This window comes from Cryptomeria japonica, chromosome 7 (genome assembly GCF_030272615.1).
Source record: "Cryptomeria japonica chromosome 7, Sugi_1.0, whole genome shotgun sequence".
Taxonomy (NCBI): Eukaryota; Viridiplantae; Streptophyta; class Pinopsida; order Cupressales; family Cupressaceae; genus Cryptomeria; species Cryptomeria japonica.
Genome location: NC_081411.1, coordinates 624,196,072 through 624,220,063, shown reverse-complemented (window position 1 = coordinate 624,220,063; position 23,992 = coordinate 624,196,072).

The following is a 23,992-nucleotide window of genomic DNA, read 5'->3' as shown; positions in this document are numbered from 1 at the left end:
TGTAATGTTGTAATTGTTTTATTTTTTACCTACGTATCTTAGTATTTGGGGCTTTTGGTTGTAAAGGGTCAGCACCCTAGTTTTTTTCTTAATTAACCAAAACCAATAAGTTTTCTAAGCTATTAATTCATTTATAATTTATTTCAATTACCTTGACTCTTTGTGATCATTATGATATTCGCCCTCTAAATGATTATCTCTTAGGATGATTATGTGGTTTATTACAATATTTTAGCAAAGGTGTCACCTCATTCATATTTGAAGTAAACTATAAAAGTAAAATAAGATCAAAATATAAAATAATAAAAAATTGAATGTATGCAATCAATAAAATTAGACATGTATAAAAAATTATACCATCAAGTCTAAGCCAAATTCAATGGTCAAAATAGTACCATGATGAACTTCTGAACTTCTTCCTTTGTCATCAACTATTATCCCAATTATATACATTAGTACTAGTCTTTGTTATATTAATTTTAAATTAAAAACACTATTAAATAAGTTTAAGCTTACCTATGAGAAAGATTGGCATTGCTCTTCTTCTCTAACTCTTGATGAGATTGCTTGTGTTCTTGCCTCTAATGCATTTGCATGTGTCCTAAACCTTGATGACTCATCTCATGCAGCTATCATACAATGGATATCATATCCATGTGTTTAGGGGTTACTCACCAGTCCCTCCAAGAGGACCTAAACACAATGATTGCACAATGAAATGGTGAAGCACACAAATGTGTAGATGAGGTGGGTCCACCAACATCAATAAATCCACCAAGAGCATCAATCTCATGGAACTATGCAAATTGAGAAGTATGTGTAATGTAATGGCTAGTCAAAAAGTGTATGGCATGGAAGCTCTAATTTATTCCATCTATAGCAATGACTAGATGTGTTATTGGAGGTACAGAAAGAATAGAAGGGGGAATAATTGGACCTTGCATTTGTCACATAACACCAAGTTTATTTTGAGGCATTCCTATCATACTCCTTGGAAATCTCTTACATCAAAATAGTTGACATGACAACCTAAACTCTGCACATAGTTTGCAGATGAAATATAGATGGATATAATGATTATCGTTAGGTGCTTTATCAAAAACCATCCACCAACAATCCCAAGAATATTTTGTCATACCCTCATGTGTGCACCATTTGATGGAAAGTTTCAACTTATGTACATTGACATGTAATCCACTTTTAGGATTGACAAAATGTTGTACTAACATGACTTTGATTATGTCTAATTGTTTTGCCTAATCATATCGCAAGCCAATAGAGTGTTCTTGCCTCTTAGATTCTCACCATACCCAAAATGACCTATGTTGGCTTGTGAGGGAGATCTAAGATGAGAAAATATTTCCTCTAAGGTGGGTGTCATTATAAACAATCAAGCATGGAGATAATGTATCTTTAATTTTATTCAATTCATTAATATTTATGTCAATTTTTTATTGAATCAAAGAAGAGTTTGGTGGGGAAGGGATTGGATTTTGACCTTCCTCTACTATTTAAACCTATTTGAAATTCAAATGTTGAAAATTAACAATTTTTAACTAATTCCTAAATTTATAAATGAAAACCTAAATATAAATCATACTAAAAACTTAGAATAAATTTTGATAAAACTTTAAAAAGTAAGAAAAACCCAAAAGGGAAAGAAAAATAACTTGCCCTTAAACTATATGGTCCATTTAAGCTAAAAACCCAAATCTCCAAAATGCAAATTAGTTTTCCTTGCTCTGTATATCCATTTCACATTGCTCTTTTCCTTTGTCATGAGTTGTTCTGACAAAGGAGAAGACGGTTTTTTTTTATTTATAACTTTTGCAAAATGGATATGTGCTTCTTAGAAATGCATATCCATTTTATAAAGCTTTTGTGACCTACAAAATGGATATCCATAGTGTAAATCTTTCCTCACTTACAAAATAGACATTTGTTTCTTAAAAATATATATTCATTTAGTTAAAAAAAAGGTCACTTACGAAACAAATATTTATTTTTTAAAAACAGATATCATTTTTTTCAAAACAGATATCCAGTTTTCTTTTATTTTTACCAAAAAAATTTATTCACTATTTACCAACCCAATTAAAAAGTCAAACACATGTTTCATGGTTTTGACCAAGTAAAAACATGTTTTTTTAACCTATTGCCCCTATTTGGGTCATAAGGATCTTGCACTCACCCATTTTCACTAAATAATCATAGCCTTCTTTCCAAAAGTCAATTTCCTTTATCATAACCTCCATACAAGACTTAATGGCCCTAATAATCTAAATACATTCTAACCCTCAAAATTCATATATCATATATGGTAACGAGGTGGGTTTAGTACAATTATTTTGTCCACCATATCCTACAAGCCCATCCTAAACATTCCACAGATATAGAACCTACATAGAGGTTTTGTAAACTCTTGATCCCATGTGATAAACTTTGACACAACATCGAAAGGAAATCCTGGTCCATCAGGAATAGGCTGTGTAGCAAGGGAATGTCAAGGAACGTTATGACATGAAGTGCACAATGCCTGGAAGATGGGACGAACAATGAAGGGAAAAAACAACACTACTAGTAGTGAACTTGACAACCAGACTCTCAGTCACCAACTTACATCTAGAGGGTGACTCGCAAATTATTATGAATGCTTTAATTAAAGGTGAGATGAGAGGCCGGAAGTTGGGTAAACTTATAAAGTATATCAAAAATAATGTAAATATTTGTCAAAATTTCAATTTTTTTGTGGGCATTGAGATGGTGGATGGTTTGTCTAAGTGGGTGGTGAATTTATTAAAGTATAATGATAAAGAGATTTGGGAGGACATTCAAGGATTGGAATTGATGGAGGTGGCGGTACGGGAAGGAGGTTCGCTCAAGCAAGAGCAGAACACCAATGGCTCTCATTAATTGTGTTGTACTTATTAGCGCAAATTTGGACTCTGTTATCTCCGTAATTCATAGAGAGACTCTTGCTCATGCATAAGCTAACAAAGGAGTTATAGATTTTTAACTTCCTCTGCCTACTTCAGTTCCATTTCATGCAGTTAATTGTTGATCTTCAGAAATTTCATGCATCTCATGCATAATTTCTGCTCTTGTGATCTATATATCATTTGTAATCATACAGATTTGTTATAATGAAAATGGTTGATGAGTTCTTTGTTCTGATTTTCTTTGCAAGTTTTTCTCTTTTATTTTCCAGCTAGATCTTTTCTCTATTTTGCAGGATTAGCTGCAAAATTTTACATGGTATCAGAGCCTAGAGCTAGAAGGAAGGAGCACAACAACTATTTGTTGTCAAATTTATGAAGATTACCATCACCATGGAAGCTGACATCTATTTATAGATTCATGCATATTGTTTCCCTAATTTTTGCATGCTCCTTGCTTTTTTTTCTATATTGATTCTTTAAAATTGTATATGCTTTGCAAGCACTACATGATGAAGACCTGGAAAATTTGGGGCTTTGTAAAAATTAAACTTTTAGAAAGTTTATATGGGGTTTTGCTTAATGCATTTAGTCTAGGTTTATTTCAATAAGTTTCCTAAATAAATAGAAGATTGAAGTTGTTATGCACTCTTCCTTCAATTGACATTCAAAAGTATTCTTTTGTTCTAAATTCATGTCTACATGAGATTCCAATGTTGCAACTTTGTTTTCTCCTTTCTAGCAAGGTTCTACATGAGATTCCAAAGTCGCATCCCCGAGTGCTTCCAGAGTTTCTTTCTAGTGGGACATTATTGAGCAATGGATATACAATGGCATCATCCCAACCAGAGGTCATCTTTGCAGTTCCTCAGTTTGGAGAATATTTCTGTAGATTCATATCTCCCTGTCTTCAGATGATCAACTTTTGTATTCAGAAACCGTGTACATGTTTGTTCATCCATTTGAGCAATGTAGATTATGTACAACTACATTTTCAAAGTATCCCAGAGGTACTCATGCAATGGTTTCTATGATTCTATACAATCCTATTGCAGTGTGGATTCATTTGCAGTTTGCAGCTTTCTTCTTAAGTTCAAATAATGGTTAGGAGTTTTCTCCTTTCTTCTTTGTAATTGGGTTCCTAATCAGGCTTTATTGCCAAGACCCATATTTCTCATATCTCTCCTTAGTTAGGCTTAAGGGGGGCTGTTAGTGCAACTTTGGAGTCCATTATCTCCATAATTCACGTAGAGACTCTTGCTCGTGCATAAGTTAACAAAGGAGTTATAGATTTTTAAGTTCCTCTGCCTACTTCAGTTCCATTTCAAAATTTCATGCTGTTAATTGTTGAACTTCAGAAATTTCATGCATCTCATGCATAATTTCTGTTCTTGTGATCTATATATCATTTGTAATCATACAGATTTGTTATAATGAAAATGGTTGATGAGTTATTTGTTTTGATTTTCTATGCAAGTTTTGCTCTTTTATTTTCCAGCTAGATCTTTTCTCTATTTTGTACGATTAGCTGCAAAATTTTACAGTACTCCCCGAGGTGGTGGAAGTGTGTGGAGCAAGATAAAACCAGCTTGTTAGCTCACAAGCATCATTCAATCTAGAAATATCAAATAATTTGATAGAGAGAGTGAGGAGAACACAAGATGCAGGCAAACTTCTCTCTTCACACTACAAAGCAAATGGTAGCCTTTTGGGGGAAGATCTTGAATGAGAGATTGAGAAATTTATTCAAGGTCGAGGACCCAAAATTCCTTCAGAATGTGTGCATAATGCTTGGAGATGAATTCTTGTGAGTAGAGTACAAGTATAGAGCTAAGAGTTTGTTGCACCAGGAGATGACTAGCTACATGTGGGGGAATTCATCCCACCACATCCTCATCTGGAGTACGATGTGTGAAAAGGAGGTTCGGCAGGCTAGGGCGCAAATAGGATGGAACTATGCAAAAGAATAGATCTCAAAGAGAGAGAGGCGGCAAAGAAGGGTGGTGCCGAGAAGAACTAGGTTGAGCAAAAGGGTGGAGGTAAAAAGAAGAGAGATCGGAAGACAAAAAAAGAAAGACCCATGAGTTGGAAGGCGACAGAGGTTGCAGTAGTAGTAAGGAACTTCAATTTTTGTGGATACATTATTTTTCATCTATAGTTGTTTATTTCCTCCTAGTGGATGGGATATATGATAGAAGGAAAAATTTGGTTCTCATATATGTATTTGTGCATATTTGTATGTCAATTAGTCTATGAGTAGGGGGTTTATTGTTAGCAGATAGACAACAAGCCTATGTAATTTTTATTAGTTTTGTAAAACTCTGGAGATAGTTATAGTGGAGACTAATAGTAGGATTCGGATACTATGGTTTTTTTTGGTAGAGCTTACTAAAAGGGCTAGATAGCTGAATTAATAATGTGTAATTTTTTTTATAGATTAATATAATATAAACATTTTATCAATTAAAAAAAACTCTTGAGCTTATGTAAAAATGAGTAAACTTTTTTTTAAAATTGAGGATGTGTTTGAATTAACATGGTGTCACTTTACATCCTCTAAAAATATTGATCAATAATTTCTTCTATGACCTCCTTTACTTGCTCCTCTTGAAAAAAATAAAACCTTTCAAAGCCTAGCCAAATAAATCCCACTAATGAATACCATTTGATGAACACTTGAGCTTGGTTTCACCATCTCCAATCAAAAGATAGCCACAAAACACTACACTTTGATTGTAGAGTTGGAGAAGGAATTACATGAAATCTAGCAGCATGTTATAGGTTTATGGACACAACCTAATATTTTGTACTCCCAATATTTAATATCAAGAGAGGGTTTCCTTGCCCACATATTGTTGTATGAGTCCCAAAATTTTCCACATTTTCAATTGATCACCTATAATGATGGCTTCTAATTGATTAATACCCTAGTTTGATAGGAAATATTCCATTGTGTCCCCCTTCCTAGGGCAATGGAAGATAAGGTATTCATTTCGAGAGTCTGTGAGTGTTAATTATATATTATGAATTCTCTAATTATATAAATGCCTCTTCTTTAGAGGCTAAATAATTACCAATGAAACACCCAAAATGATCACATTACTTGGAGGGCATTATTTAAGTAGTTGTAAGCCAAGTAATAGAGCTTCTAGCCCTACCTCATTATTCGTTATTAGGAAAAGCTTCTTTGAGGTCACTTTGATTAAAGTGCCATTACAATATCGAATGAGATACCCTACAACTAAGGGACCAAGATTCCTTTGGGATAAAGAATCAAAATGCATTTTCCAAATTCCTATTGAGGGAGGGATCCATTTGATCCAATATTTGTTAGTAGAATCCAAATCCTTGTTTAGGGAGCGATCCATTTGATCCAACATTTGTTAGTAGAATCCAAATTCCTATTGAGGGAGGGATCCATTTGATCCAATATTTGTTAGTAGAATGAATAGTTGGTGTGAGCATACTATGAATGAGAGAATTAAATATTAAATAATGATAATTTTTATGGATAATTATTTTGAAATAAAAAGATAATATTAATAAATTAATTAAAAGTAAAAATAAATAACTTGATTTTCCTTAACAAAAAGGTTATGTAACATATTTGTTTATCAACAAATAGTCTACAATGTGTGACTAAACTAGTTTCAAAAATCAATTGCGCTTGAAAATGATTGGCATTGGTTTGGGGGTGTACTAGGCCCCCCCTTCATCACATATCTAGAAAGAAAGTTTTAAATCAAAAGTGGGTGGATTTAGCATGTAGATGAAAATAAGTGGCTTAAGAAAAGTGATGTCCCTATAGTGTTTTAGTCTAAGGAAGGACTAATTTTATAATATCAAATTCTACAATTAATAGGATAGCTATATGGGTGGAAAACACTTTAATAGGTAAATCTTTTTAGTTACATCCTAGCATTAATTTGGTTAGGATGTGGGTTAAGCATATATGGGCTATCCAAGGAAATGTTTTAGTTAACACCTTGATTAGAGGCTTGTTTCATTTTTCTATTTCTCTTCAAGAAGATATGCATAAGGTCCTTGTTGAGGGACCACGATTCTATGGTCGTCGTCATCTATCACTATATAAGTAGAAAATAAGTTTGGAACCCTTAGTTGATTTTTTCTTTGTGGCTCCTTGTTGGGTATGGCTCTCGAGCTTGCCATTAGAATACTAGGATGATAAGTCATCAAAGGCATATCCAATTCCTTTGAATATTTCTTAATAGTGGAAAAGACCACAGAAGATCATAATAGACTAGTTTTTGCTCATTTTTGTAAAAAAATTTGGGATTCACAAATCTCTACCCATATTTATTAGCTTGGATTCAAAGTTTATGAATAGGACTTAATATATTCTCTATGAAAACTTAGCAGTACATTGTCAAAATTGCTCAAAGTTTAGACATTTAATTGATAAATGCTCTAAACCATGCAAGAGAAACGTTGAAAATAAGGATTGAAATTGATTCACACTTTTCCTTTTGAAATTAAAAGACTAAAGATCTTAGATTCTCCAAATGATAAGATAACTAAAAGTATCCCTTCAAAAAGTAAGATCTCCCTTTAACTAAAAGTATAACTAAATGATAAGCATCTCATCTCATAGGTGTTTTTGAGGAGATCTCTAAATTTAAAGTATACTTCTATAGAATCCTTGCAAGCACTTACCTATATCTATGTGTTTAGCCAAAGAATAAGATAGTCATTAAAATATATTTAAAAATAAGCAATCACCTACTTGCGTGGACCACAAATGATAAATAATGTGAAATTCAAAATGTTTCCCCTCATTCCATTATATTACAACCTTTAGAAGCAATGCAAGGATACTCTTAACTCTATTTCAATAAATGCTTATATACAAAAAAAAAAACTCAAAAATCTAAAACACAAAATGCCCCTATTGCAAGAATATAATTTACTTCAATCAAAGAAAAGATAAAATCCAACATATAGTTTCTATTGTAGTGATAGTAAATAATATTTTATTAATAAATTGAAAAAAGAAAGATGGTGTTGTACGTTAACCTATTGTTACTAAAAATTATTTTATTAACTAGGTCTATGAAAATTAAATAATATTGATAATCAAGGATGTAAAGTTTATACAACTTATTTAGTAATCACTATTTTCCTATAGAAACTAATAAGTCAAAAGAAAAGCAGTTATTTAAAAACAAAAATGAAATACTCATTAGAAACCTAACACCAAACTATAAAGGCATGGAACAATAGAAAACAAAAGTAAGAAAGTCCACAAATGTTGGGATTGACTATGAAAGCACTAGCAGTAAGGAAGTTCTAAATGCTTCGCTAAGGAAAGAACGAGAACTAAAATTTTGGAAATTTGATAGGTTCAAAATTGTTTATGATACACAAGACCACATAAAAATTATCACAATCTACCACACCTAAGAGAAATTTACCACAAAGTGTACAGCACAAAATAGAAGACACCTACAATATTACCTTTCAAAGATCACAGCGAGTAAACCACATTTCAAGAGGTATTTCACACACTAAACTACCTAAATACTATACGACTGGATACCTAAATTCTTGGAGGATATGGAATGAACTTTTGATAATAAAGACATACCCAGATATGCAATGTCACAAGTTGATCTAGAAGACCCACCAATACAATATCCCAAGATCGTAAGCATTCAAAATTTTAGATATGAACACAATACTCACAAGGAGAATATGATATGATTCCAAAATGCAATGGATCTATCCCATAGGTCTAAAGAACACCTACACATTTATATAACTGTGTGGAGGGGCAAAAGAGAATATGATACTAGACTATACATACAATACAAATTTTCTACTTGACTTTAACATTGGATAGACCTTTCTATTGCAAATCGATCACATCCAAGGCATCTAAGAAAGCATCAAAAGTTATCTACCAATCTGGCATAAGCTTTTGCAAGTTGTTGATGTGATTCACAAGAGAAACCAAGTCATCTAATTGATTCTTCGTCAAAGATTCCAATTGCTTGTAGTAAATAAACCTCAATTTCTCTTTTCAATTCTTCCAAGTTCAAATTGCTAGAAGCATGGACATCAAATCACAATATCTCTTCAATGGATGCAAGTATCTTGGATTGTATCTCTTGAATGCATCCTTCCATCTCCATGCATTCTTGCTTTCCATGATCATACACAATCTTTCGCATGGCCAAGGAATAATACCAACCATGGAAATCATATAAATTGTTCAACTGAACAACTCCCTCCTGGATCAATATGGACATTGGAATTTTCTTCAACACTTTGAGGCAAGGAATAGTCTTCTCCTACACTAGTTGGAAATATTCTTAAACTCCTTCCAAGTACTACATCCTAAATATAAGAATCGTTGTCTTGTCAAATGCTTAGACAAAATCTAGGAAATATACTTGTTTCAAAACGTCCTCTATCCAATTTCCAACCTCCTAATATGTATTCCTCATTGCATCATGATCAAAGGGGGATCAATGAGTAATAGAAATGGGTGAGACAAAGGTAGGATCCTCATGCCTTAGGGAATTAATCCCTTCAATGTACTCCTTGAGTCTCATGTTTTCACTCACAAGCATCTCTTTCTTTTCAATAGTCATATCCAATCGTGCCTCAATTGCCTTGATTGTATCATCTAGTTCCTAGAATTCTTGCTTCTTCATAGTAGGTCCAAAGTCAATTGTGGTAACCTAATAATCCATAGGAGTAACCACATCTCTAGTCTTATCACCTATCAGGACAGCCACTTGTGCAATCCCTGCTCCTGTATCATCTCTAGTAATCCTCGAGAACATCTTCACTTTCTTCTACTCCTTTTCCTTGCCAACCTTAGCTAGGAAGCCATCAACATCTTTTGCGGGTTGTGCCTCTATCATTTTCTTCTTCTGCATGTTGCTCAACTCAACCAATCATGAATGGTAGAAAATTCCATCCCATCCTCAAGGTGTTGATCTTCATCTAGTCCTCTCAAGTTTGAAATAGCATCATCCTCTATATCCTTCTCCTTAGTCAAATCTACCATATTTTTGCCCCAATCGACCTCCCGCTGAACTATGGGAGATCATGGTTGTTCTTCATCATCATCATGTGGTGTCAATTGTACTATAGCATGTAAATCCTATTTATTCTCTAGTAGGATCTCCATGTCGGAACCCTATTCGAACTCTCTATCCTTCTTTGTCATATCATTCTCATTCATGGATGAGGAACTCATGGTAGATTGAGGGGTGTTAGACTTATGTTTCTTTTGTCTTAAATCCTGGCTAACAATCTCCTTGCATTTAGCTTGGGATTCTTCAGGCATACCTTTCCTTCTTTTGGGAGCCTAACTCTCCTCATCATTATGTTCTCTATCATTTCTTATTGTTCTCTCCTCATCATCAAGAGAGGACTCCTCATTTCTCATCTTTTCATAGGTAAAGGTGACCTTCATTTTTATCAACTCATTGACATACTTGTCTGCCCATTCCCTGGAGTAATCATTTACTTCTCTCGTCAAAACATTCAAATCTACCAACTCGAGTTGCATCCAACTAGGCAATGTGATAGGCTTGTCTTTTTCATTTACATATTGCAGATGGATGTGATCCCTGTCATCTTACACCTGATCTAGAATGAACAATAGGTTACATTTTATCATGAAGTCCACTGACATACGAGACCACATCTTCCCTCTAACTATGAACTCATCCATGATACTGGTCCAATAGTCTTCGATGTCGATTTTGTGTATGAACTTCCCTTCTTTAATCTTTACAATTCTTTGAAATGGGTCGAATCGATCCCTAACTTTATAGATCCCAAGATGATATAACTCCAATTCCTCATTGACGATATATATTATAGTTGCATTGTGGTATACCTCCATCATCTTTCCAAGTGTGATAGGAAAATTTATCACTATTATGTGCTTCTCCTTCTGGAGGAAATCATACTCCAAAAGTTGTCTCACTACCTCAAGTAGAACCATCCTATCTGTTAGATACCTAGGAAGCTTCTATGGTTCTAATGTAAATCCCTAAATCCTCAAGTATGTGAAGGTAGGAAACTAGATATACCATGATCCATACTTCTTTATAAGTATTAATGTATCATTGGACAACCATTTATATATCCCACCTTGCAGCAGTCTTGTGATGTACATGCTTAAAGCATCATTCACCCTTCTGTAATGTTCAATCTCGTGCAGGTGGAGTTGGGCATAGCACTCATAAACTCTATATTTTCTTGGCCCATTCCCTACTTCACCCTTGCATATCAATCCTTTTTACAAAACATAACTGACAAGTACATAGACAAGATAGGAAATCATATTGAATGTCTTTGTTTTCTCCAAACCTCTCAATTTGATGTCAAGGTTATGACTAATTATCTTCACCCAGTTGATCACTGTTCCTATGGTTATCTCCTCGAAAAAATAGTGCATCCATCTATCAAATAACTTCCCTTGAGGTGCTCCAATGACTCGGTTAAGTAGAAATATTAGATTATTGTACTCCTCTTTGAAGTCCAAACTTAAAAACATCTTAAGTAACCTAGAGTGGTGACGCCTTGTCTCAAGGACCCACTCGTTGTTGATAATTATCATAGATGATTTTTGTCTTTTGTCAAATTTAGCTTGGGCCTCTTCCTTGGTCTTTTCTTGCATGTCAATACGCCTAGGGATTGCAAATACTTCCCCAATAGATTCCTCAACTAGGTATGCAAGCATTGTCCCCTTAGGTGACTTGATGATTATCGTTTGTGAATCACAATGAATTGCACACTCGACTACAAGTTCATATCACTGAATGGATGGTGGAAAACTGGTTGCCTGATAGATTCCACTCTTCATGATATTATTCAATAAGGTGGATGGAAGATGATTCTTTGTTCCAAACATTCTCTGACTCATCCGCTTCATGTCCAATTACTCTATATTCATATCCACGACCTTCTTCCATTCGGATGATATTTGCAACTTCATATAGAAGCCCTCTTATACATGTATACGGAAAAAATTGATGATGATTAAACTATTGTAAAACCACAAAATCCCAACCATGATAAACACTTGTTCTACAACCAAACATCCACCATACACTAATGAAGATACCTAAGAACATGCAAGTCCCCAAAATAAAACAATATTACCATTGACATGCCAAGTAGGGTTTTAATCTTCATTGTCTCCTATCTCCATTGATCTTGTCTGATATATTTGCTTTTAGATTTTATGTATGCACAAGAACTCAATAAAGAATGGATTGTGGTTGAAGTAGCTTGATCGCAAGAAGGCTTAATTGCATAAGTGTTGAGTAGACGCATTGATTAGGGTTGATAATGAAGGAAGTATCCTCTTGTATAGAAGATGCTTTATAAAATGGAGGGATAAGATTAAGTTGTAAAAAGATAAATGGTCGATTGGGATTAAAGGGTAGGTAGAAGAAATAATAGAATAATGAAGAGGGTAGGTAGAGGAGGATCAAGAGATAAATGACATGTGCCATAGAGGAAAAAGGTAATGAATTAAATAAATAAATAAAGATTTATTTAATTAATAGAAGAAGTGGGACCAATTAAATAAATAAAAGTATTTATTTAATTTAGGAGAAAGATAATTTAAATAAATAAATAAAATTATTTAAATGAGAAAAAGGGCTAAAAGAGGCTAAATGAATTAACTAAATAAATAAAGATTTATTTAATTAATAGAAGACTTAGGATAAAATAATTAAATAAATAAAAATATTTATTTAATTAAAGAGGACAATTTTAGGTGTCTACATTTTGCCCCTCTTTGAGACAATGAAGCATGTCATGTTGGCTCAAAGAAGATAAACTGATACAAAGTTGCCCCAAGATGGGAATGATATGCCCCCTCGACAGATTGGATGGAAAAAGGCCAAACAATCTCTCAATAAGAGAGAAAGGCTAGAAATACTGACAAGGAAGGGACCGACTCAGGAAGAAAATACTGACACGATATACTAAGGCAAAGCAGCCTATATTTATAGGCCACACGGAAAACAATACTCATTTGCATCCACAGCATCCAAAAGATTAGAGCATCTTAGACCTTAGAGAGCAATCAGCAAAGTAGGAGAGATGGTAGATAGGCTACACAAGTTCGATCATTTCCGACGGTTCCAGAGACCAGATGACATGGGTGAGTCAGTATGTACCTGAATATCACTTTGTACATTTTAACATTTATTGCTTCAATTAATGTTTTTTAGAATAGTTAAGAAAAAATGGAGAATTGACATTTTAGGTCTTAGCGCATCCAAGTTAGGTTTTGCACGTGTATGCGATGAACAGTCGTGTCTAGGTTAAATTAGGGTGTGTTTATGTATGTAATCATGTCTATGCTTGGATACGGGCACGCCTGCGATAGACAAGTGCGTCTATGACAAAAATTTGTGTTTAGGAAAAATAGAACCACGTGTGTGATGAACAGGCACGTCTGTGGAGCAAAAACACATTTATGTCCAGCAGTGTTGCGTATGTGCTAAGAAAGCACATTTATGTTGTTAAAACGCATATAGGTAGGGTAAAAGCTCGTCTACCTAGCAAGAATGCATTTGTGTCTAGGATCGGCGGAAATTGACAGTTATGTGATGAACATACACTGTCAATTAGATAAGCTACTAAGAGGATTCCCTCAATAGGTGCCCGAATGAAGATAAAATGAAAAATTAGGCTAGAATTTACAATTTTGTGATAAACATATGTTGCCAATCAAATAAGCTACTGAGAGGATTCACTCAACAAGTGCCCTAAATAGGTTTGCTAAGCGGAATATAGGATAAGCCGTCGAATTGATAAAATCTGGCGAGTGCTCTAGCAAGATAGGATATAGTGCAATGTGATAAATATATACACTAATAGGATGCAGCGCCATGTGATAAACATAAGCAGTAGGATAGGAGTAGCACTATGTGATGAACATGAGTACCACTAGGATTGACACGATTGATTTTACTAGATGCAATAGTACTTACCCCAAATAGAGTCACAAGCGAGATTACCTTTGACTCAATGGTTACGACCAGAGTTGACCTTTGAGGACTATTCTAATATTGAATCTATGGGCCTGAGACATGTGTTATACATGCCAGAGATTAGGATGAACACTGAATTATTGACTCCTCTTATAGAGAGATGGTACTCGGAGACATGCACATTTCATTTTTCGACTAGTGAGATGTCAGTCAATTTAGAGGATCATTATAGGATACTGCGAGTTCTGATCCATGAGTATCTTGTAGTCTATGCATGAGAGGGAGACAGGGACGCACTCCAACAAGTCTTCGCAAAGAGATTGCACTCAGAGATATGCACATTTCATTTGTCAACTTGCGAGATGTCAGTCACTTTAGAGGATCATTATAGGATACTGCAAGTTTTGATCCATGAGGATATCGTAATCTATGCCCGAGAGGGAGACAAGGACACATTCTGACGAGTCTTCACAGGGATGGAGGGAGGGCAGAGGGTGCACAGGTAGGCGGTGATGTAGAGCAGGGAGGTGGAGAGGGAGGTAGACCACCGAGGCCATATAGGGGTAGAGGAGGACAGGTTTTACAGGTTCTAGCCCAGGTACAGGGACAAAGACAAGGACAAGTACCAGCCAGGCCGGCATAAGTACAGGGACATGATGCCCCACAGTAGGGTAGGTAGGATGAGGGAGCTCAAGGAGGAGAGGAGGAGGAAGAGCTTATCATTCTACGAGAGCTCACACAAGGCCAGGTCAATGAGATTGAGGATCTCAAGAGGGATGTGACTCGATTGAGGCGATAGCTAGAAGATATGCAGCGGGAGAGGGATGAGGCCATATAGAGATACATGGCCACAGAGGAGACCATATGGGTGGCCAGGGCTATAGCTACAGGGGATATTGCATCAAGGTTTTCTTTCTACCTCCAGGCAGGAGACGAGATAGCCTACTAGAGGAACCTATATTATGTAGTGGTACCTTCAGAGTAGAGGGCAGGGACTTATAGGAGAGCATCATTCTCTACAACCATCAACAGAGATAGGAGAGAAGCATCCAGTGGTGGGGTCATGGGTCCACTCGCACCACTAGGAGTAGGAGTAGGCAATAGACGAGGAGATCCTAGGGCGGGTACTTTGAGTGCTCAAATTCCATAGAGGCCAGCCAACTTTGAGGGAGGATCGTCATCATAGCTCTCTAGGATCCTATTTTGCATCAGTTTTTGTATGATAATATAGACACCTTCAGGTGATTTTGTAGCCATATTATATTTTGATGTCATTGTATCATGTCAACATTGATTATTTTTAGATGTGTGTGTGTGTGTGTGTGTGTGTGTGTGTGTGTGTGTGTGTGTGTGTGTGTGTGCGTGCGTGAGAGAGAGAGATGATCCATCATTGCGGAAGCTATATGCATGTGTTCTTATGTGATGCTTATATATGTGTTATGACTATGTGATGTGATGCAATGATTCTATATGATGATACAGTGTTATTTATACATGTTTTATTATGATTCTATGATGATTATTTTATGGATGCAAAATATGTACATGATGAAATGAAATATATTTTTTATCTTTCTTGGTTTTTATATGTATGCTATATAAAAATGCACATAAATGTATGCTTATGAGTTATTTACATGATGAGATGCATGATGTATATTTTTATCATTTTATATTTTATGAGAATGCAAATGCTTATATTAGATACTAATCAGTGATGTGTGCAGGATGTGATGCTTTTACGATATCTATTTGCATGTGTATGATGTGCTAACATGTATTGATGCAGGTGAAAGCAATATGAAATGCAGATCTTTTTGGTATGTCATTATACTCACTCATATGTTAGCAGGCTATGTGGATTCAGGAAGGCACAACAGAGGAAAGGGGAATGGAAGGTAGAAGATATGGAAGTGAAAAGAGCTTCTTGTGTTTTTATCATCATTGAACTTTACTATAGAAAATAGGTCTAGGTATAGGTTCGACCAAGAAAGTCATTGTACCCATTTGCATGGAGATCAGACAGTCACAAACAAGGAATGCCCCAGTTCATACTAGACTCACAACGTCCTCATATCATTGGATGAGTCAAAGAATTACTAAGAGACAATCCACAAATAGCAAAATAGGTGAACACACCCCATCCTCGTCTTTCTAGTCAAAGACATCCTAGAGATATAATCTCTACTCAGAGACATCCTGGAAAAGTTAGAAGACATGTCACCAAAAGATAAAATTAAAATAAAACCCAGACTTGATACCAATATTCAATGAAATCCTCAAGTTATTTGTGTTTCTTTCCACATACGTTAACATGTTTGATTTGGTCACAATGTTTTTTTCCTAATAAAGGACAGATAATGTTAAAAAACCATGTTGCCAAAATCTACTGAAAGATTTGATTTGAAATCCCATTGGTGATTGTATCTCATCTGAAAATGATACCTTTATTATGGATAAGAACGAAACTTTATTGCGGATCAGTAATGTAAATGACCTTTTATTGCGGATTGTGCATGAAAAGGAGGAGGAATGAAAAGACGATGCTCCTCAAAATTGATGCAAAGAAAGGGTGAATGGGGGTTTATTACGAATGGGTAACCAATCTTAGGTAGATCAATAAAAAGCCACAATGGGAATGGGTAAATTTATTATGGAGGGATATGTTGTGAGTGTGTGCAAAGTGAAAGGATAAGATTGAATCCCAAAGGAAGGAGGAGCAATGTCTCTACTCATGGCACCGGTAACCCAGTTTTCACCATGGCACTTGCTCAGGGCGCCACCGAAGTGGTTTTCACCATTGGACGAATTTATTTTTCTTTAATTTTTTTTTATTTTTTAATTTCTTTGTGTCACAAGGCACCTATTTGTCAGGTTTTCACCAAGTAACAATTTTTATTTTTATGATTTTTTTGTATTTTGACATTATTTTTTTTGTATTTTTAACAATAGGATATTCTAAAAAACTAAAAAACTATGTGTAACACCTAAGAAGGTGCATGTTGTTGATGGGATCCTTCAAAGGTTCTCCATCTAGTGTTGAGAGCTAATATGCACCCGATCCATAGACTATTGTGATGATGTAAGGGCCAAGCCAATTTGGTTCGAACTTGTCTTTTTTCTCTCTATCTTGCTGATTTTTAGGATTTTCTCTGAGAACTAAGTCACCCACCTCAAATGTGTGAGGCTTTACCTTATGATTGTAGCTCCAAATAATTATTTTATTGATATGCTTTGAGATGATTGAAAGCGGTTTTTCTACGCTCATTTAATAAATCTAAATCTTGTAAGCGGGAGACCCTATAATCTTCATCATTGATCAAATTGCGCAAAGAAACTCTCAGGGATGGTGACTCGACCTCAATAGGAAAGATATCTTTGTAATCATAGACAAGTGAATAAGGTATATCTCTAGTAGGTGTGCAAACACTTGTGTGGTAGGGCCAAAGTGCAGGGTTGAGTTGGATATGCTAGTTATGACCAGCATCATTGACTGTCTTTTTAAGGATCTTGAGAATAGTTTTGTTGGATGCCTCTTCTTGACCATTACCTTGGGGGTAATATGGGGTGGAAAGGCGATGATGGTTATGGAAACGATCAAAAAGATCATGAACATCCTGATTCTTGAAAGGGCGCCCATTATCTGTGACAATGGAGAGGGGAACACCATATCGACAAATGATATAATTAAGGATAAAAGTTGCAATTTGCTTTCCATTGACTTGGGTGAGAGGAACGACTTCAATCCATTTTGTAAAATATTTTGTAGTTGTGATAATTAATTTATGGCTATTAGAAGAGGGAGGGTGAATCTTACCTATGAGGTTGAGTCCCCAGTAGCAAAAGGGTGATGGAGTGGCAATCGACTGAAGTTCATGTGTTGGTGCTAAATAAGGTCTCCATGAATCTGACACTGTTTACACTTTCTGACAAACCGGTATGAGTCTTTTTCCATAGTAGTATCCAGTCCTCATCAATTTCTTGGCTAAGATTGAACCACTAGAGTGAGCATCATATATACCTTTATGAACCTCACGTAACGTAATCTGAGCTTTGTCACTTTGTAAACATCTAAGAAGAGTACCATATAGACCCCGATAATAAAGGGTATTAGCTAAAATGACATATCAGGATGTTTGATGAATGAAGGTACAACATTGATTGTTGGAAAGGTCAAGTGGAAAGATATAGTCACGGAGGTAAGTGAAAGTGACACCGTACCAAGGGGAATTGGGGCCAACAACACATCATCTCAGAAAGAGTGATCTCATATGAGGGACCCAAAAGATTATCCACCAAGAACTCATTGAGGGTTTCATTTTGAGGCATATCGATTAATGAAGCAATGGTATCATGGCATCTGCAGCTCGATTGTTATCCCTTGGAATTTGTTTAAAGAGTATCTATGTGAAATATTGCTTGAAATCATCCACCACTTTCTTGTAAGGCGTTAACTTTTCATCTTTATTCTGATAATCATCATTTTCTTGACGAATTATGAGTTGAGAGCCCCCCCAAAAAATGAAGTTCCTGGATCTTCCACTAAACTGTGATTCATAGTCCTGTTGTTAATGCTTTATATTCTTCTATGTTATGCATGCAAGAGAATGACAATCGATATGACTTAGGAACGGAGTCCCCTTGAGGTGTGATGAGGAAGATGCCATCTCTTGCACCATGGTGTGTGTATTAACCATCAAATATAGATGCCAAGGCTTTGCATTTGTCACTGTAAGAATGGATTCATTCGGGAATTTTGACACAATAAGAGTGTCATCAATCATAGGTGCATCTGCCAACTGATATGCAATAACTTTCCCTTTAATTGCTTTTATGTCTACATATTCAATGTCAAACTCACTCAAGATCATAACCCATTTAGCTAGTCTGCTAATGAGTATTGCCTTATTAAGAAGATATTTGAGTGGATCTATCCTTGCGACGAGCTTTGTTTTATGAGTTATCATGTAATATCATAATTTTTGTGAAGCAAAAACCACAACAAGACATGCACGCTCAATCGGTGTGTAGTTAAGCTCGTAACCAACCAGTGTATGAATGATATAGTATACTGCTATTTCCTTGCCTTCATTGTCCTGTTGCACCAATAGTGCCCCCAGTGTTGTTTGTGTAGTTGATATGTTAAGTAGTAGGGGTTTTCCTAGGATAGGTGACATCAACACTAGTAAATTCAAAAGATAATCTTTAAGAATTTGAAAAGCCTATTGACACTTATCATCCCATTTGAGCTTGATATTCATATGAAGTAAATGTTGAAAGGGACGAGATTTATCTACAAGTTGTGCGATAAATCTGTGTATCAATTGAAGTCTTCCTTTTAGAGACCAAATTTGACTAATATTCCTTGGTGGTGGCATCTCTAATATAGCTCTGACTTTGGTTGGGTTTGCTTCAATTCCTCTTTGTGAGACAATGTATCCAAGAAGTTTCCCGAACGTCACCCCGAAGACACATGTCTTAGGATTTAGTCTAACTTTGTATTTTTCAAGACGTTCAAAAACCATAGATAAGATATCAAGGTGTGTATCTTTTGTTATCGACTTTCCAAGGAGGTCATAAACATAATCTTCCACTGTGATGTGCATGAGATCATGAAAGATTGTTGTCATTTCTCTCTAATATGTAACACCCGCATTCTTTAATCTGAAGGGCATAACATTCCAAAAGAAAGTACCCCAAGGACAAGTAAATGTTATTTTATGTTGGTCTTCAGGTGCTATTTTGAATTGGTTATACCCAGAGAATCCATCCATCAATGATAACATTGCATGACCAGTTGTAAGATACACTATCAAATCAATGTTTGGCAATGGGAAATTATCTTTAAGGAAAGCTTTGTTGATGTCTCTGAAATCTATATATATTATGATATTGTGACCCAGTTTACTGATAGGTACAAAATTAGAGATCCACTCGAGGTGGTCAATTGGTCAAATGAATCCCACATCCAATAATTTCTCCAACTCCACCTTGACTAATAGTGCCACTTGCGGATGCATCTTCCTTAATTTATGTTTTACCAGTTTATCTCCTAGAGTAACTATCAAATGATGCATTACTATATCAAGGTCCAATCTAGGCATATCTGCATATGACCATGCAAAACTGATTTGTCGCTCTATGAAGAAACTTATGAACTTCAGTCTTTCTTTTTCTGTTAGAGATTGTGCTAAAAATATGTTGTGTGGAACTTCCTATGTGCCACTATTGGTCTTGATAGTCTCTTACACTAGCATTGATGATTTCTCTTCATATGATGACATAGGGAGAGTGTCAAACCTTCCATCCTCGGGTGCCTCGGAGAGGTTTTCACCTTCAGATATGTCCTTTATTTTTACCTTTTTAGGGTCAGTTAGTGCCACAATGTCGTTTTCACCATAAGACCCATGATTTGTTTTTATTTTTTATACTTTTATGATTATAAGGTTTGGCGTTCTCTCCAAGATATGTCGCGCTATCAATTTCTATGATGTATCCTTCTTTGTGGTCCTCGATGGGTAGATCATTTCTTATGCCAAGATAGTCAATAAAGGCCTCATCATTTTCAAAAAGATGTCTAGTTGTGGAGGCTCTTGTTGGTCTTAATCTATGTGTTGTGGATGAACGAGAGGAAGGCTATCAATATTTTCAAATTCAATAGGAGTAAGGGTAAAGACGCAAGAGTCTTTGGGTATTTCTATGCAATCATCGAGGTCATCGCTAGAACTCTCCTCATCAGCCTCGCCGTAGATGAATCCAGATCGACATCACTAGAGGGACACTCAGTAACCTTGAGATGTTAAGGGTTTGGTGTCCCAAAATGTTTTTATCCATGGTTCTCCACTATCATTCTTTTCTTGTGATGTAGACTCTGATAAAGTTACTTGACCAACTCTGAATTTTCTATTAAACTCTTCTTCTTCTGTGGGTTCAGCTAGTTCTCTGAATGTTTTGGTGAGCTCATAATCACTAGATGACATATCTGAACCCCATTCCCATTCATTAGAGTCTGTGGAATAGCATTTCTTTTCTTGTCGGTTGTTAGAGTCTGTGATTTGCAATGCTTGTGTAGACTATGAGTGCCTAATCTAAGGGGTATGAATCCAAATCCTTTAGAGCGCTAAATTTTTAATGTTAGGTCTAGTTGTAATGGTTCAACAATTCATTTGTTTTGTAACCCAAGAGGACTCTTTCCATCATATCCAAATTTTTGCAAGAACTTGAATCCTTTGCCATACTTTTCACATGGTATTTTGATGTGATCTTGTGTAGATTCCTCTTCAGGTACTTTATAAAGCATTTTGTGGAGATCTTCTTCTTCCATCTCACCCCATTTGTAGAATATGGTGGGATCCCATTTTATAGTAATAGTGGATACTTTTTTAGAGGGATGTGGTCATCCATAATCTTTAGGAGAATCCATTATTTGTCTTAAATACATGGTTTGATTCAAAGTATATTCTCCCATGCCATTGTCCTTGTATTTTCCTTTAAGCTCATCTTGTTTTGATGTAGAAGGTTTTCATGATTTTGGATACACATATGTTGATGATGGAGTTGCTTCTCTGTTAATTGGAATTATTACTTCTGATCCTGGTCGCAAGTGATTACAATATATGAAGGGATTTTGATCACCTTTTATTGTTACTTCCACTCTATTGTAAGGGAATTCAATACATTGATGATAGGTTGATGGTATTGCTCTCATCTCATGAATCCACGAACAGCCCAAAAGTATGTTGTATGTGAGATCTAGATCAAGGACTTGACAAACCACATCCTTCGTGACTAGCCTAATTCTTAGAGATAAGTTGGCTGTTCCCTTGGATGAGCATTCTTCGTCGTCACATTCTTTAATGGTGATCTTGTACTTTGAATTCATAGTTTGTTTAGAATATCCCAATTGTTTAATAGTGTTCAATGTAAAAATGTTTAGACCTACTCCTCCATCTATCAAGACTCGTTTGATGTGGTTTTTATGGAGACGGGCCTCAATGTAGAGAGGTAGATTATGTGGTTTGCATATGGAAACATCATCAACTTTTATGAATGTAAGGCAATGTGGAGTGGAAAGCTATCCCACCATGGCTTGAAATTGGTCCATGTTCAAATCTGTGGGTACGGAGGTTTCTCTCAAGGTTTTATCAAGAATGGCTTTATGTGAAGAGGATATACGCAACATATCAAGAATAGAAATGAGGATGGGTGTCTTTCCTAACTGATCTACAAGGTCATACTCCTTTCTGGTAGATGATGAGGATGTGGTCTTGGGTAGAACGCCTTGCAAGGTGAATTTACCTCGATGGGTTGTGGCATTACATTTAGAGGTTTCATCTTTAGAGGATGAGGAAGATGGTCTAATGCCTTTTTAAACAACTTTACTCCTTTGGGTAGAACCTTAGAGAGTTTTATCCTTTATAATAATGGTAGAAACATAATTGTCCATTGAAATGTGATTAATGGTGGAATCATAATCATAGGACATCTTAGCATAATTGGCTTGATTATCTGTTTTGGCTTTTCCTATATCATGTTTAGGGAATGGCTCCTTAAACATCACATGTTCCTCATTGGAGGTATGACCATCAACTTCTATGTCGCCCTTGTCAATAAGGTCTTCTATAACATCTTTCAATCTATGACAATTGTCATCTGTATGTCCTTTGCTCTTGTGATATTCACGATACGCATCATCATTCCACCATGCAGGTTTTACTTTTGGTTCATAAGGTGACTTATTTGGTAGTGTTATGAGCTTGTTTGCAACCAATTTCTTGAATGTTGTCTCAATTGGCTCTCCCACTGGAGTGTATTTCCTTCAAGGCTTTGATGGCCTTTGAGTGTTCACATAATTGTTTGCATTGGGTGAACTTGCACCAGGGAAAGTTATTTTTGGTTTTACAACATTTGCATCTACCACCCCATCATTGATTGTGTCCTTATTCTTATTCCAAAAGTGGGGCTTATCTTTCCCATTTGATTTATCTTTGTTCTCTTTGAATAGCTTAATGGCTCCTTGTTCAATAAGGACTTTCTCAATTGGCAATCCCTTTTCTATGACTTCTTTAAAGGTAGACAAACAAGCTTTTTTCTTAGTTTATATCCAATAACTTTGTTGACATTCTGAGTGAACATTTCTACCTTTTTTTTTTGTGGGATATCACAAGAGAATCAACTAGAAAGACCTCTCTATCACTGTAAAAATGAAGCAAAGGACTCCCCATTTTTCTACTTGGTGTTGCACAAAGTAGTCACTGACACATCTGTTTCAATGTAGTATGAGAAGTGTTGTATGAAAGCTTCTTCTAGATCACTCCATGTCTTGATTTGAGGTGGAATTTGTGAGAACCATTCCATATCTTGTTCACCTAAACTTTGTGGGAACAATCTAATCATGTTTCTATTAGAATCAGGGATCACTGAGAAGGGGGGTGAATCAGTGATCTGCCGAAAATAAAATTCACAAACTTATTATTTATCCCCCGGTTAGCAATGTATAACATCAAAGAGCATAGACAAGCAATAAATAAACCATATATCCACAACACCAAAAAAATTACGTGGAAACCCAAAAAGGGAAAAACCACGGTGGGGCTAGAACCCACAATATTCATATACTATGGCCAGGAGTACATAAATATTACATAGATGGGGAATGCACTTGCATTCAAGCTCACTGCCTAGAGCTCACTGCTCAATTACAATGACCTGGAAGGCTGCAACCTTCAGGGAAGTCTCACTGACTTACAATTTGATTATAATGAGGAAATACAATTTAAAGAACTTTGAAATAGCATATGATAATGCAAGAATGAGTTTTGGTTAACCACAAGATCTCTGACTATACTGGCTTTGCAATATGCTATATTTTTGTCTCAGTCAGCTACAAGATTATCTGTAAACCAAATGCACATGTGAAACTATGCTCAATCACACCAAAACATATCACCACAATAGTAATACACTAAAAACCAATCACCAATTCAATCTTATATATTCGGTCATATCAAAATTAATCTTCTCCAAAAAGTGTAGCATGTAGCTTCAAGCCGGTTTCAA